The 18,164-nt window shown below is 41.8% G+C and overlaps 1 pseudogene; it reads right to left on the bottom strand.

The window, feature by feature from the left end:
- Window positions 1-16,683: 16,683 nt before the first annotated feature.
- LOC109945242 (uncharacterized) lies at window positions 16,684-17,426 on the bottom strand (annotated as a pseudogene).
- Window positions 17,427-18,164: the final 738 nt, after the last annotated feature.

Below are 18,164 nucleotides of genomic sequence, written 5' to 3'. Positions count from 1 at the left end.
GCTGGCACAACAGGAGCTTGAAGAGGTGGAGGCGGCGCTGACTGAACCGGGGGAATCGATACACCAGAATGCTGTAGCATAAGAGTCATGAATGCCCTGCTCTCAGCCCGGTCCTGAAGAAGCTGCTGCTGTAGAGAATCCTGCCTGTCCTGAATTGTCTGAAACATCGAGAGCATTCTCTCGGACAACTGCTGGTGGGCTGCTGCCTGACGGGTCTGCTCGGCTGCAAAGTGAGCCTGCTGCTGAGTAAGTGTCTGGAGGATTGAAGCAAGAGCAAGGTCAATGGCAGGAGGGGCAGCAGGGGTAGCACGAGAACTCCCAGCCTCATGATCATGTGAGCGTGGAGGCATAGGAGGCGAAGGCGGAGGTGGAATCCCAAAATCATCATCATCATCATCAACTGCTGCGTCCTGAGCTTCGAACTGATGAAGAGTAGTATCCTCGGCCTGAGAGTCAAATACAGGAGCAGGTGCTGGCATAGGATCCTCAGGCGCTGGACGGTAGGACCAAAAGACGAGGCGTGAGGCCTCAAGTGTGCCCTAGAACTATGGAGGCCGAATCAGCTGAGCAAAAATGTGACACAGATAGTGAGCATAAGGCAGCTGTCGACGAGCACGCAGACCATCCAGAACGGTGTCCTTGATCTCACAAATAAGGAAATCCACAACATCAAACTCTGAGTGAGAGACCAGGGCACCAAGGAGCCAGAGCTGGATATGAGTGGTAGCCTCCCTGTACCCCATCCGCGACAGAAGTGTCCATCTCATAAGCTGATATAGAAACTTTGCTGCTGTGGTGAAGTCTGCCGGAGAGCGTCGCGACCCATCCGAGAAGGGCGGTCGGAACAGAGCCATGACGTGAGATGTACCAGGAGCAACAACGTCGTGAGGGTGACGAGGAGGGTCAGAGGTGCCATAGCATAAGCTGTGAAGACGAGTCGATGACTCATGAAATCCAAATAGCTGGCGAATCTGGCTGGCATGAATACTGACATCCTCTCGCTCAAAACAGAATCTCATCTAGTGATGATCAGGGTCAATCCATACAGTAGCATAGAAAACTCGGACCCATTCCTCAACATATCTGCCGATGGTAGTCAAAAGAGTGAGAAGACCAGGCAGATAGGAGAGGTGTACCTCAGAGGCAGCACCAGCGACAAGTAGAAATGTAGGAAGGTCCAGAAGCCGGTGAACTCGCAGAGCAATCTATGCAGACATCTGAGCTCTGAAAAAGGACTCCTGAATACGGGTGCTGAAGAGGTCAACTGCAGCAGGGTCCCTCTGAGCCAGTAACCAAGACTCCACGGGTACGTATCTGAACCGATGTACCCGTGCCGCTGTAGCACGCTGAAGGTCAAACAACCTGGGATCTGCAGCTAGAGGTCGCACCTCAGTCTCATCACGCTCCCGGAAGCGAGCAGGTGGGATAGGTGGAGCGGAAACGGGAGCGGGAGGAGGAGCAGTGGAAGCTGGTGTAGTGGAGATGGTGGATGGCACAACAGGGATGACGGGAGCAGGCAAAGTGGGTGGTAGAGTGGAAGAAGTGGTGGGAGTGGAGGAGCGAGGCCGGGAGGCGAGGCGACGAACTTGGTACGCAATCTGATCTGAAGGAGTCTGAGGCTGATCTCCTAGCTCGGCCTGCTCAGCGGCTGCTGCTACTGCTACCACTGCTCGGGCTGCTCTGTCCATATGCCGCTTCTTGCGGCCTTCCTGCTGCTCCAAGTACACGGTCTTTCCCTTGACCTGCCTGAAGGGGCGACGAGGATCCTCATCATCGCCTCCCCCCAGCGCCGACACATTCTTCGTGCGCGGCATCCTGACCTAACGACTGCAAATGAGAGAGAAGCTAAGAACAAGTCGATAATAGCCGATAGAATATCAAAAGAGGAGATGTCTACCTGGAAAGCTCACACGAGAGGTGAAAATCCAGGCAGGACAAGAGACGGCTCACGGGCAGTCAAGGTCACTGAAATGACAGAAGAGGTGAGCACGTATTAGTCACATAGTCATAAGTATATGAAATGTGAATAAATACATACACAAAGAAATATGGCACATAAAACGAGAGATATGGCGATCGAGAGGTCAAACGACGTGAAAACAGCGTTTGAACGAGAAATAGTGCCATAGAAGGTTTGGAATTCGAATTGAGGTATGGAATGAAGTGGAATTGAGCCGATACTTCACGAATAGGTTTATATGGGTGAATATGAGTGAAGTGTGTGCTTGGTTTGAATTTAGGCAAAGAAAATGAAATTTGGGCACTCGGCTCGGAAACGATTGCTCGAAACGGGGGATTGAGTGAAATTGAAGCCTGGAATATCGGATTGGCGTGAAATTTGGCGAATATGTTACTATAGGTGTTGTGAAGGTGCCTAAAAACTTTGGGTTCAATCGGAGCATTTTTGGCTGGTTTGGGCATTTCACCGAACATGTGATGTGCGGTGAATTAGGTTTCTGGAGATATGGCTATTTGAGGATTGAAACCCTCCCAAAGGGAGCTAGTAACCTGCAGGGATACTCAAGAAGCACATGGGAACACTTCCAACCAGATGGATTCATAGGAATTCACAAGAATTTGAAATTGGCTCTTAAGGGATGGAAGAGAGGCTCACTGCACTAACAAACAGAGAGAGAAGAGAGGGAGCCAGAGCAACTCACCAGAGAGGAGAGAAAGTGAGCACATGGGTGAGTTCGCCGGAGGGCAGCCGCCGGTGAGAAGGATCGCCGGAGAGGGGTTTGGATCGCCAGAGAGCAGACAGACAGAGAACTGAACAGAGAAGAAGTTCCTGGCCTCGGGCTCGGGCAGGGGAAAAGATTTTTTAAAAACGGGTTATGGGCGCACCGGACAGTCTACAGTGCCTGTCCGGTGCACACCGGACAGCGCACAGTAGCTGTCCGGTGAACCACCGGACAGCGCACAGGAAAGAGAGTTCTTGCGCGCGCGGGGCCGGTGCACCGGACAGTGCACAGTGCAGTGTCCGGTGCACACCGGACTGTCCGGTGAGCCCAGACAGAAGAAAAATTTGGATTTTTTGAATTTTTCTATCTAGTTTTCAACCAAACCAGATCCCAACTTATAATCACACAAAATAACACTTGTTGGGACAGGTATTGGTACCCTCATATATTTTCTCATATTTTTCAAAAATATTTTGCCATAGGCTAGATAATTTTTAGAGAAAATAGGCAAATGGTGAAATTTGCATTTTGGCCTTGCACTAGGGGTTTTCATGAGTGATTTGAGTTTTGAATACTCCCCCTAAGTGCAGAACCTCATGCATATTTCAAGAACCAACAATTGCATAAAAAGTAAGAATTTAAGTGCTAAAAGCTTAAAACTAAGACTTGTCAAGTTTGATCCGAGTTAAGCTTTTTCACTCGCTTTGTTGGCGGTTATCTCAACTAGGTTAGACAAGCCCTAGATGCAATACAAGAAATTTAAATATGCAATGCAAGCTTGACAACACCATTTGACATCTTAAATAAAATTTCTGAGATCAAGTATATTTAATTCATTTCTCAACATGCAAAAGCGGGTCTTATCAAGTGGCTTAGTGAAAATATCCGCTAATTGATCTTCCGACCTCACTCCTTCTAAAATGATATCTCCTTTAGCAACATGATCTCTAAGGAAGTGATGACGGATATCAATGTGCTTGGTGCGAGAGTGTTTTATAGGATTATTAGCAATTTTAACAGCACTCTCATTATCACACAACAAAGGTACCTTTTCTAGAACTACGCCATAGTCTAGAAGAGTTTGTTTCATATATAAAATTTGTGTGCAACAAGCACCCGCGACAATGTATTCCGCTTCGGCGGTTGACAAGGCAATACTATTTTGCTTTTTGGATGTCCATGATACTAGTGATCTACCAAGCAGATGGCATCCCTTAGAAGTACTTTTCGTATCAATTTTGCAACCGGCATAATCCGAATCGGAATAGTCAATTAAATCAAAAGTAGCTCCTTTGGGATACCACAGACCAACGCTTGTGGTGTGCCTGAGATACCTAAGAATTCTTTTAACAGCGCGAAGATGAGCTTTCTTAGGATTAGATTGAAATCTAGCACACATGCAGACACTAAACATGATATCGGGCCTAGATGCGGTAAGGTACAATAAACTACTAATCATAGAATGGTAGATAGTTTGATTAACCGGGTTACCTCCCTCATCTAGGTCGAGATGTCCATTTGTTGGCATAGGTGTCTTGATTGGTTTGCACTTCTCCATGTTGAACCTTTTCAACAAGTCTTTGGTATACTTGTCTTGTGAGAGAAAGTTACCATCTTTCATTTGCTTGACTTGAAAGTCGAGGAAGTACGTCAGCTCACCAATCATTGACATCTCGAACTCCTTCGACATCAACTCGCCAAATTCCTTGCAATGATAGTCATTTGTCGAGCCAAAGATTATGTCATCAACATATACTTAACAAATGAAAATATCACCATTATGTTTCTTTGTGAATAGAGTTGTGTCGACGGTCCCGATCTTGAAGCCCTTTTCGATGAGGAAGTCGCGAAGACGCTCATACCAAGCCCTTAGAGCTTGCTTTAGCCCATATAGTGCCTTAGACAACCTGTAAGCATGGTTAGGATATCTAGGGTCTTCAAATCCAGGTGGTTGCTCAACATATACAAGTTCATTTATGAAGCCATTTAAAAATGCACTTTTTACATCCATTTGATAAAGTTTTATATCATAGCATGACGCATATGCAAGTAGGATACGGATGGCTTCCAGTCGAGCAACCGGTGCAAAGGTCTCTCCAAAATCTAAGCCTTCAACTTGAGAGAATCCCTTTGCAACAAGTCTTGCCTTGTTCCTTACAATCACGCCTTGATCATCTTGTTTGTTTCTAAACACCCACTTTGTTCCAATTATTCTTGCATCTTGTGGGGGCTTCTCCATGGTCCAAACTTGGTTACGGGTAAAGTTGTTAAGTTCTTCATGCATGGCGTTCACCCAGTCCGGATCCTGTAGCGCCTCATCTATACATGTAGGTTCAACACAAGAAACAAAGGAGTGATGTTCAATAAAAGAAGCATGTCTATGTGATCGAGTAATAACCCCTTATGAAGGACTCCCAATGATTTGGTTTTGAGGATGAGCTTGAAGTAGTGATGAGTTTCTCCTGTCAACCACTTGGGAAGAAGATCCTGGAGCATCAACATCTTCGGCTTGTACCCTTGCTTGTTCATGAGAGACAAATGTATCTTCATTTGCATGCCCCTCATCTTTTTCATCATCTTGTGGTACATTTGATGAAGAAGGCCTGTCAATATTTTGCACCTCTTCTTCATCTTTTTTTTGGTTTGATAGCTCCAATTGGCATGTTCTTCATTGCTTCCCTAAGTGGCTCATCACTTACATCATCAAGATTTTCAAGTGCTCCTTGGGAGCCATTAGTCTCATCAAATTCCACATCATATGTTTCTTCTACCACGCTAGTGGCATGGTTGAATACTCGATATGCTTTGGACTTTAATGAATAACCTAATAGAAAACCAATATCACAACGTCTTTGAAACTTCCCTAGGTGATGGTGTTTCTTGTAGATATAGCATTTGCATCCAAACACCCGGAAGAAGGAGACGTCTAGCTTTTTCCCATTTAGCAGTTCATAGGGAGTCTTCGCAAGCAGCCGGTGAGGAAATAGCCTGTTTGATGCATAACATGCAGTGTTGACAGCTTCGGCCCAAAACCTCTCCGGTGTGTTATACTCATCAATCATTGTTCTTGCAAGTGCGATCAAGGTCCTGTTTTTCCTTTCAACAACTCCATTTTGTTGAGGTGTATATGTTGCAGAAACTTCATGCTTGATCCCAATTTCATCACAATACTCATGAATGTTGGTGTTGTCAAATTCTTTGCCATTATCACTTCTAATCTTCTTGATCTTGCAATCAAATTCATTTTGTGCTTTCTTGGCAAACTTCTTGAATATAGATGCAACTTTAGATTTGTCATGGAGAAAGAACACCCAAGTGTATCTTGAGAAATCATCAACAATCACTAGACAGTAGAGGTTGCCACCAGCACTTACATAATTTGTAGGTCCAAATAAATCCATATGAAGTAGTTCCAGTGGCCTTGATGTTGACATGAAAGCTTTAGTAGGATGTGTATTAGCAACTTGCTTCCCAGCTTGACATGCACTACAAGGCTTGTCCTTTTCAAATACCACATCCTTTAATCCTCTAACCATGTCCTTCTTTAATACCTTCTTGAGTGTGCTCATCCCAACATGTGCAAGCCTCCTATGCCAAAGCCATCCAAGTGATGCTTTGGTGAAGAGGCAAGTTCTTAAGTCTGCATCTTCTGAGGTGAAATCCACTAAGTAGAGACTATTGTATCTAAATCCTTTGAACACCATTGATTCATCATCCATTTTTGATACAATAATCTCTGTTGGAGTGAATAAGCATTGAAGTCCAAGATCACAGAGTTGACCCACTGATAATAAATTGAAGCTCAAAGGTGCAACCAAGAGAACATTTGAAATTGATAAACCATTTGAAATTGCCACTTTGCCAAGTCCTTGCACTTTCCCTTTTGAATTGTCTCTAAATGTGATTTTGTCTTGTCCATCAACATTCTCATCAAGTGAGGTGAACATTCGTGGGTTGCCTGTCATATGTTGTGTGCATCCACTGTCAATAACCCAATGGCTCCCACCGGTCTTGTAGTTCACCTACATCCACAGACAAATCAAGCTTGAGTTTTGAGGGCCCTATATTGCATAGGACCAGTGACTCTCTCAATCAAGTACTTTGCAACCCAAATTTGTCTATCTACTCTTGTTTGGTGGACCTAGGAATGTAACTTTGACCTTTCCATTTGCAACTTTTCTTAGAACATAATGAGCATTGAAAGCAAATGGTCTTGAGTGCTTAGACAAGGGAGTTGGTGGTTTGGCTTTGCAGTTGTGGGCAAAGTGACCTTCTTTTCCACACTCAAAGCATTTGATAGGTTTGTGAGTCTGCTTTGGCTTATATTGAGTAGTAGCTTTCTTTTGCACAAAAGCATTGTATCCAATACCACTCTTGTTGTTTTTCATGACAGTGTTCATAAGCAACTCATTTTGGAGGTATTGGCCCTTGTTGAACTTTTGCACACTTGTTGCAAGATGTTCATTTTCACTCTTAAGTTTCTTGACCTCATTTTTAAGCCTTTCATTATCCACTGCCAACTCATTGTTGAAATCATTGTTCTCAATAGCAACCTTTCCTCTAGTAGCTGCATCAGTCAAATATCTCTTCAATTTTTGGTTGTCTAAAGTCAAGACTTCAACTTTTTCGGTCAATTCATCATGTAGACTAGTTTGCTCTCCTTGACTCAAATCATCACATGAGGTTGCTACATCAATCTTAACAATAGGGTTAATAGCCTCATGTGTATTGCAAGATAAAAGTTCATTTTCAACAAGAAGATTATCATGATCAAATTTAATCTTAGTATAGTCTTTCTTGATTTTCACTAGTATATCTTCCAACTCCCTATTAGCTTCATTTAACTTGTCACATTTATCCTTAACATCTTTTAGGGAGGTTGTGAGCTCATTTACTGTAGATGACATAGTTTTGTTCTCTTCTTTCATTTCATCACTAGCTTTCATAACTATGTCATATTTGACATTTAAAGATTCATTTTCATTTTCATTTTTCAACTTATCACATTTAGCTTTTGACTTTCTAATGATTTGAGTGTATTCTTTAAGCAAGTCAGCTAATTCATCATATGAAGGTGAAGCAAATTCCTCATCACTATCACTATCATCAGTAATATCAATATCATCTTGTACCTTCCGTTTACCTCTAGCCATGAGGCATAGGTGAGAAGTCGATGATGGCGATGGTGGTGGTGAAGAGAAGTCCCCGGCAATGGCGGCAATTTTTTCATCATTCTCTTCTTCACTTGAAGAAGATCCACTTGATGACTCAATGTCAGTGAGCCAGTCACCAACAATATACGCCTTTCCATTTTTCTTTTTGTGGAACCTCTTTTGCTTCCCATCCTTCCTCTTGAAGAATCTCTTTTCCTTTTTCTCATCATCGCTATCATCTTCTTTCTTGCCCTTGAACTTGTTCTTCTTGGGCTTCTTACATTGATGAGCAAGATGACCAAGCTCTCCACAGTTGTAGCAGTCCATCTCAGAAATGGGCTTTCTTTTGCTGGAAAAGAATTTCTTCTTTCTTGAATCAAATTTGATGCCTTCTCTGTTGAGCTTCTTTAACATCTTGGTGGTCTTCCTCACCATCAAAGCAATGTTAGCATCAAGGTCATCATCACTTGAGGATTCTTCCTCAATTTGTGCTTTAGCTTTTCCTTTTCTTTCTTGATTTGCTTTGAGAGCCAAATCCTTTCTTTTGGAAGATGACTCATCCTTGTCATTGATGTGCATGTACATCTCATGAGCATTGATCTTTCCCAGTATCTGTGTAGGTGTGGTAACTGAAAGATCCATTTGATGCAGCACAGTGACAATGTGTCCATATTTGTCAATTGGGAGGACACTGAGAATCTTCCTCACAACATCCGGTTGTGAGATTTGAGTAAGCCCCAGTCCATTAACTTCCTCTACAAGAATATTGAGACGTGAGTACATGGCATTGGCATTTTCATTAGCAAGCATTTCAAAAGAATTTAACTTTCTCATAGAAATGTGATATCTCTCCTCACGCTCACTTCTAGTTCCTTCATGTAGAGCACAAATGTCCATCCACAAATCATGAGCATTTTTATGATTTCTAACTCTATTGAACACATCTTTGCAAAGGCCTCTAAAAAGGGTGTTTTTGGCCTTAGCATTCCATTTCTCATAATTAAACTCATCACCTACAAGATTTGTGGGATCTCTAGGTGCGGGGAATCCTTGTGTGGCGGCTTTGTAGACACCAATGTCTATAGCCTCTAAATATGCTTCCATACGAATTTTCCAATATGGAAAATCGTCACCATCAAAAACGGGAGGAGGTCCATCCCCACCGGACATCGTAACTCTAGCGGTTAAGCTAATCTAAGAGCAACAAGGCTTTGATACCAATTGAAAGGATCACGATGCCCAAGAGGGGGGGGGGGGGTGAATTGGGCTTTTCTAAAAATCAACACTAATTAAAACCTAAGCAAGAGCCCAACTTCACCCCAACAACTAGCACTAAGATAATAATACTAGAAATACAACAATGCTAAGACAATACTTTAAATACTTGCTAAACAAATACACAATGTAAAGTGCTTGAATTAAGTGCGGAATGTAAAGCAAGGTTTAGAAGACTCCTCTAATTTTTCCCGAGGTATCGAAGAGTCGGCACTCTCCACTAGTCCTCGTTGGAGCACCCGTGCAAGGGTATCGCTCCCCCTTGGTCCTCGCAAGAACCAAGTGCTCACTACGAGATGATCCTTTGCCACTCCGGCGCGGTGGATCCCTCGAGACCGCTTACAAACTTGAGTCGGGTCACCAACAAGATCTTCACGGTGATCACCGAGCTCCCAACGCCACCAATCCGTCTAGGTGATGTCGATCACCAAGAGTAACAAGCTGTAGACTTTTGCTTGACCAAGAGAAGCCTAATGCAAGTGGTGTGTGCTCTAGGTGGCTCTCGCTAGCGCTAATGAGGAACAAATGCGGGATTAAGATTCTCTAATCTCCTCACTAGACTTTTGGTGCTTGCAATGCTCTAGCAATGTGCTGGAATTAATGTGGGCAGCAAGACATTGAATATGGTGGGTGGAGGGGGTATAAATAGCCCTCACCCACCAACTAGCCGTTACCAGCACTTTTCTGCGCATGGGCGCACCGGACAGTCCGGTGCGCCAACGGTCGACTCCAACGGCTAGTTCTGACAGCTAGCCGTTGGGCTGATGGCACACCGGACAGTGAACAATCACTGTCCGCTGCACACCGGACAGTCCGGTGCACTGTCTGGTGCACTGTCCGGCGCGCCACTAAAATTCATTTCTGAAACTGGCGCTCTCGGGTTTTCTGCTCGAGGAAAGCCTTCCCCTGGGCCATCTTGACCCCACCTGGCAGAGGGCGTACCGGACAGTCCGGTGCCCCAAGGCCAGAAACCCTATTTCCTTTTTTCAGCTGTTTTTCAAATCGGTTTTCGTTCTAACTTGTGAGTGAGTTCTAGAGTGACACCTAGCACTATATGTGAGTGTGAATGTGCACCAACACTACACTAGAACTCTCTTGGTCAAACTACTCATCGACAACCCTTCTTTATAGTACTGCTAAAAGAGAATAAAAAGACCTAACTAAATCACGAGTGTCCACATCTCCTTGACACTCGGACTCCGTAGTCCTTCACCTTTTGTTTCGTTGTTTAGCCGTCGCTTCGAGTTCTTATCTCCGGGATTGTTTTCACGGTTGTAGTACTCCTACCTGTAATGCGACCTAACTTACCATTTGTCTCTGCAAAACACACGTTAGTCACATATAACATTACGTTGTCATTAATCACTAAAACCAACCAGGGGCCTAGATGCTTTCAGTGTTTTTTCGGACCTTCGGCTTAAGGCCTTCATCCATGTCGCAGTCTGAATTCGGACCGTCCACGAGATTACAATCTAATGAATGCAATGCATAAGATATATATATATATATATGTATATATATATACTAGGTGAGTGCCCGTGCGTTGCAACGGGAACATATAATACCACAATAACTTATGTATAAATGTGTGTTATATTATTGTTGGGGGCCTTCATCCTCCGAAGGTCCTCAAAAACATGATTTAACAATATCTTCCAAGTGTGATATGTGAATAGGTACCTTCGGACTCAGGCTAAAAGCATGTACGATGTAAAAAGCATGATCGTGACGAAGGTTGGAGTTGCTCTGAAGCTACGTGCAGGGGGGCTTCGGCTAAATGCCGGAAAAAGGAACCGACTTAAAGGGGAAAATGCTATCTAGTCATCATAGAATTGTATATAAGTCAATAATAAATGTAAATGGCATAAATGTAATTTCTCACAGGCTGCGTCCTGTGCCTATAAATAGATGAACAGTACCCCGTACTGTTCACGCTGACTTGTACTTGCTTTTGCGTCACGCTTGTACTTTTTTGCCTTCTATCAAGCCGAAGGTACATTTGTAATTCAATATTGTTTGTATTTTTCTAGGATAATACAATGAATTAATAATATTATGTGATTGTTTATCTTGTCTCTTATATTTCATATATTTCTTCTTTTATTAACATATATCACAATGATGAAGGTATGTCCTTCATAACCTTCGTCTGAAGATCATTATATCCTGAGGGAAATAATGCTTCGAAGGACGAAGGATATTAATATTTAACATTTTGTGTTGCCTTGTTCTTAACTCATAGCATTTAAGAACAAGTCCCCAACAATTATTATGAAAAAAGATTTCATAATTCATTTATGGTTCTAGGCATACATAAATTTTGTTATTTTAATCTAACTGTTTCACCACTACATTACAACCAATCAGTATTATGCAACCATCTAATTATAAATATTCTAGATAAGTTTATGGAATGAACTTTGAAATAAGTTCTTTCAGGTCACATGTAGAAGCCTGATTGACCATAATCTCAACCATCTTGCGGTGAATCTTCACAGAGTACATGGAAAGTATAAAGATAACATGCAAACATAGCATATGATTGTTTGATGTATAAGAAATTGCTACAGTTTTACGACTCCGCTGCATATGTGAAAATGACAGAAATGTTACATGATAGACCCCTCATCTTTGGATTTTCCACCTACCATTGCCGAATGAGGAAGTATGCAAAAATGAAACCCATGTCACTAACCTTCCGAGTTGGTCTTCAGCTTTACATTGGGGGTCGATCACACAACCTAATTGCTAACTTAGCCCCATATGAGCTAACACCTTTGAAGGACTCAACAAATTATGTATATACACTCACCACTTCATCTTCCTCCCCTCTTAATAATAGTAGGGAAGTAAACAAAAGAGATGAAGTTCTGCATGAAATATTTACCTATTGTAGAACAGAAATTAGTTCCATGGCAATAGCTTTAAACCACATAGAAAGAGCAATAAGTTCATTGGACAAATTATTGTGTGAAAATTATCTGCTCATTGTGAATATATATCAGCCATATTTTATCTCAGACAAATATAGGCTCACTTGTGTGGACACATGGCATACACAAGGTAAAATAAATAAAAAGGGCAACCATTTGCCTTCATCTATTATTCATGTTTATAGAATAGATCAATAGAATGCAGTATAAAACCCACTGTTATATCCACCAACAGTCAACTCCCACACTCGAATGTGTTTATGTCTATAAACTTGATCATGAATAAAATACAAGCTTTAGATGAGCAAAGATAGTGATGTCACACTTGTTGTGCCACTGAATGTGTTCCTTCCCGTTTTTTGGGTGCTACTTTGATGACTCTCTGGCAGAACCGACAACCTTATTGCCTCCTTCACCTGAATCACTGCTAAAATTTTTATTCTCTAAAGTAGCACCCATAATGGTGCTAAAACCCACCACCACAACTACCCTTTAGCATTACGTGCAGGATGTTGTAAATCTAGATGGTTATCTTTCTTGGCATCTGCAAACAGAAGCTCAAGCAGGACATTATTTTGGTAAAAGAGAGAAACGACTATTTAGAGTAGCAATATATTTCAAATATAATAAAGATTAAGAACATAATTACCTTGCTAGAGAAAAGAAGATTCACTCGGACATATGAACAAAACAGATTCGTAAAAGCATGAAGAATTAAAGGGTTATGGTGTGGCTATAAAAATAATGCAAACATAATCAATTACGCAGACAACAATGACTGGCCATTTCAATCAAGACCAAGAGATCTCTTACCAACAATGTTATGATTGTGCTACTCAAATCCAAAATAAGTCGCAAAGCTTGTTCACAAAAGCAACAAATCGAGAAGCAACTAGTGGGATGAAATTTGAATGGAAATCAGCAAAATGAAGAGAAAGAAAACAACATCAATGAAATGAAGGTAATTAACTAAATTAAGGTGTTGTTTGGTTCGGTGAAATGTAACATGATCTAATTATAGCGACAACTAATTACATTGTATTGTGTTTGTTTGAGCCACAACGTAATCTGCTAACCTGTAATCAAATACAGACTTATAGAAAACAGAGTGTTACCCAATACCCCTCTAATCAGAGAGTGATGGCATACCAGGATTTAGATGAGTTGAACCAAACAATCAAAGTAATGGTTTACTTCTTTTCCATTTACAGTGTTATTAGATAACATTTGTGTTACCTTCCGAAATCCACAACTAAACAACACCTAATATGTTAGTAATTTGTAAATACACTTTTATGGCATAGGAAGACATCACTTAGTTCAGGGCAGTGCACCACTCTTGCTCTAGAAGAAGACATGGCGTGACATTTTGTTAATGGCTAAGAGCATATACAACAGTAATAGAAGATGCCAACAACTGTTTTTTCATCCAATATTTCTTTTACTGGAAGGAAATGCAAATAAGCATTCATAGGCAGTTATCATCAAGAGAAGACAGAATATAACAATTATGCATATTATAACATGCCCCAATTTAGTTTAGTAGAAGTACTGGAAATCAGATAAACAAATCTGAACATACATGTCCCAAATGATCTGCCATTTCAAGTAGCATATAAGTGTAACTATTATTTATCAAGAAAAACTACAATCTTGCCTTAGGACTTGATTTAGAATCGAATTAAATCTTAGAGCAAGAAAATCAATATTGTTCTTTGATGCTGCTGCTGGCAGTTGGCACATGGTAAGACAACATACACTAATCAAAGCTCATGTCAAATTACAATGTGATAATAATTCATGACATAACAAGGCATGTTAAACCTTTGATAGAAGGGATAAAAACTAAAATTTGTAGAGGACGACTAATCTCACTGATGGGAAGATCAAAAGTTGTTCTAGAAAAAGCACCTTTACATGCTTCAGTAGGTCCAAGAAGAGGAAAGCCTAAAGCACAAAAAGTCAGAAATTGAAGATTAGTGGAGTTGCAGACCGAGAACATCATCGAGTGACCCAAATTTATTTACATTATGCTTAACAACATGGCACAAAAGCTAATGAAGTAGAATTTTGTAAGTTTTTTACATAAAGTAAATGCAGAGTGTGTCCATTAAACTGAAGCGAAAAACTTACTCGCCAAGGTTACCGCTGAACCCGGCAGATTCCCTCAGCTTCATTTCATCTTCAATCAACTCATCCACTTTATGCTTTTCTCTATAAAGCTTGTAAAATTCTTGCAATTTAGCAATATCTTGACTTCAGTCAATAGCAACACCTCCCCTCTTCGCTAGTTTTTGCTAAATTCATGAACCAACAAGAACTGTTCAAAAATATACCTAAGGTTCTCATGAAGATCTATTTTCAGAATAATATGCCGTTTAGGGTGCAAATTGATATGGTGTAGTATAGTGGTGTGACCTGGGTGACCCCTAAGGCATTATGTGATACAACATAAAGGGATTCAAGCCTTCATGGCTTAAACGAAATAGCACCAATCACAATGGAATGTGTACAATCTACTAAAATAACATATTATCACATTGCTAAATACTCCTTATGTTCAGAACCACCTGCCTTCTGTCATTTTAAAGCACACAACAAAACATTCATAGTTGTTACCAGTAACATAGGTAAAAGCATCTAGAATGGACTTATAAAAATAATAGAAAAGATTCACAAAAAAAAGGGAATGGGTTCATGTTGATATGCTTCTATGGTCTTCACCAACAAAACATGAAAATTCAAAAAAAAACTCCAATACTGTAATAGTTCAAAAAAGGACATCTTACAGTATGAAATCACATAGGATGTGTAACTGAAATGGACATACCCTGATCACTGGCATTAAACCAGTTTTCACCAATCACAATGGAATGTGGACAATCTACTGAAAAAACATATTATTAAATTGCTAAATACTCCTTATGTTCATAAGCACCTGTTGTCGGTCATTTTAAAGCACGCAGCAAAACATTCATCATTGTTACCAGTAACATAGGTAAAAGCATCTAGAATGGCCTTATAAAAATAATAGTACAAGATTCACAAAAAGAAGGGGATGGATTCATGGTGATATACTTCTATGGCCTTTACCAACAAAGTATGAAAATTCAAAAGTTTATTCTCCAATACTGTAGAAGTTGAGAAAAGGACATATTACATTATGAAATCACTTAAGATGTGTAACTAAAATGGACATACCCAGATCACTGACATTAAATCGGTTTTGAACTTCAATACTCCTCTCCCTTCGCTGTTCGGATCCAAATTCTGGGCTAACGTGTAACCATGCTCACAAACTGCACGAAGTAGAAACATAAATGTTACCAGATCAAACCAAGTTGCACATTGCCTATTTCAATTGTAAACTGCACGAAGTAGAAACATAAATGTACTTAACCAAATGAAAATGAGAAACACACAAAAAGCATTTTCTGGATTGTGTGCAGAAAAAATAAATTTCAGAGTCTTTTTGTATACATTAGTGACTAAAATTTTAGAGTCTACAAAGTCCCTAAGTGTGATAAGGATCAAAGAACAAAGATAAAACAAAAGAGGATAGACTGCACACCAATGTTGAATAAAATGCAGATATTCTTTTATGAATGGACATGATACTTGGCACTTCGTTAATGAAGTTGTTGCGATACTGGATGCATCACATGGCAGACCAACAACAAACAAAAAATCATTACAAACCAATTATATTCATATCTAAAAATTGAGGAAGTTGTTCTTTATACACTTGGATGTATTCATATCTAGAAATTCCTCGCCACATAAGAAAAAATAGCTCTTGTTCATCCAAGCAAAGTACCTAGATGACAATGGGAAAAAGTTGACATCATTCCAATTGTAACACATTATGCCTCACAAGAATTAAACAACATCATAAGGTCTAAACATACATCTGGACTGTTAGTGTGAGTGGCTATGATCTTACTGTTCTGTGGAAGTTCCCTGATTCTGTTAACCTATTTGCAAGGTAAAGACATAAAATGCATCAACCATCCGGATTAACAAATTAGACGAAGTGTCATATAACTACAATTCAAGTACGAAATCAAACTGAGGAACAAGATTAATGATGACAGGACCTTGCTTTTCGATTGTGCTTGATTCAGTCCGTGTTTGTTCTTCCTCTTCAGATTCAGTATCCGATTCTTCACTCTTTTTAGTAGCAGTCTCCACGTCTTCCCTCTTTCTACATCTAGCATCTTTAGCCCTCACTCTGCTGACACCCATTCTTCCAACTATCAGGCTCTGTAGCACATAGGAACCGAAAAAACAATGTATTAAAAAAGAGTGTTCTTTGTGCAGCAATTAAACAGGAAATCATGCCCAAACTATTTACCTCTCTTCTTAGCCTTGGTTAGAGGAGTCATTGCTTGCTGATCGCTGTTAATCTTCTTGCCACGACAACTCAGGCTTCGGACGTAATGCTTCTCCTTCTTCGGTTCAGTACCTATCAGAACATATATACATTTAGATGTTAGCTCAGCGGTCTAAAAACAACAGATAACAGATCCTCAAGACAACACCTATGTTCTTTCCCATTTCTAGAACTTAATAAACTACAAATATTCAGTAATAGGCTAAAAGGAAAAGGAAAAGATCAATCAAAATTGCAGGAACACCATATGGTAAACTGAAAGGTAAGATGTCTGCTACAAGCAGCTCAAACAGAACCAGGGCCTAGAGCAGCTGAACAAGTTGGTGTACCATCAGTTCATACACTTTGTGTCAATGAAAAAAAACTGAGGCATGCAATCAGAACATGCTAGTTTACATTTTGTTTTTCCAGCACTGGGAGCTACCGAACATGACGGATGTAGCAAAAAAATGGATGCTACCTTGTACTGAAAAATGCAGGGACGGTTCACTTGCATTCTAGCCCTGCCTCCGATGCTCGTCGGGGCTTGTTTTTCCGTCGGCTCCCAATCTACTTGAACCCATTGGTCCTCATTGATTCATCACTGCTTAATCGAACAGTAGAATTAGTATCTTCTATGACAATATTGGAGCGCTCTTTCAGCGGTCTGCCTCTCTTGGTACCACCAGTTGCAGCGCTGTTCATCAGCTTGGCATCGTCAGCTTCTTCTTGGTCGGCATTGACCTGTTCTACAAAGTTTTCAACATCTGCTTGATCGATCTTACTGGCGAAGCTTTTTGGGGCCTTCCCCTCCTCTTCTTTGCAGGCACGACTTCTTCGCCGCTGCTACCTTTGTCTTCATGGCTCCTGACAGTGGTTTGCTTCTTCCCTCTCCCTCTGCTCATGGATTCAATTTCAGTTGTGCAAATGTTGGTCAGTCCGACCACTGGAGCTGCAGGCTCTGTTGAAGCTACTCCTTTTGTTTTATCAGATTTCCTCGATGAGGATCGCCTTTGCCTACTCGCATAGCGCCTTGACCTCCACCGCCAGCATGAACTTGCAATCTCGCAGCTGCGAGATCTGGTGGTCCAGATCCGTGTGTGACGGCGTCACCACTACGGTTCTGCTCATACATCCCCTTCCCTTCTTTCTCCTTACCTAGTTCCTGCCGCTGCCACCCTAGCAGGCATAGCCGAGGAGGAGTAGGACCCAGCAAGGCCGCTAGTGTGGAGGGGTGCTAGGGGTATTTGTTTTGCGGGGAAACGCTGGCAGGATGGAGGTTGGATCCATCGAGATCCTCGGTTCCCTTGTGACGGAAGATGATGGCGGGCGACATGATAGGCGAGAGGTAGAGTGGGCAGGGAAACACGAAGGGCGGGATGACGGGTGGGGAAACACGGAGCTCGGCGCAAGAGGGTTGGCTCGCAGAGCTCGACCGACCGAGATCCTCACATGTCGGCGAGGAGAGCGGGCTGGAGGTTGGCATGGCTCACGACGAGGAGATCGAGCTGGTGGTTGGTGCGGGGCTTGGCCAACCGAGATCGTCGCGACGAGGAGGGTTGAGGTTGCCGAGCGCATCGGGGAAGGGTTGGTGGGCAACGCGGGAGAGCGACGTGGGGATCGCGGGCGGTGTGCGTCGGGGGAGGGAGCACGCACATCGGACGGGCAGAGGAGCTCCATGGTTTATCGGGCGGTTGAGATCTCTGGAAGGCAGAACGACAGAACGACAGAACAAAGAGAGGCAGACTAC

This window comes from Zea mays, chromosome 3, assembly GCF_902167145.1.
Source record: "Zea mays cultivar B73 chromosome 3, Zm-B73-REFERENCE-NAM-5.0, whole genome shotgun sequence".
Lineage (NCBI taxonomy): Eukaryota > Viridiplantae > Streptophyta > Magnoliopsida > Poales > Poaceae > Zea > Zea mays.
This window is presented reverse-complemented; position numbering and strand designations above follow the sequence as displayed.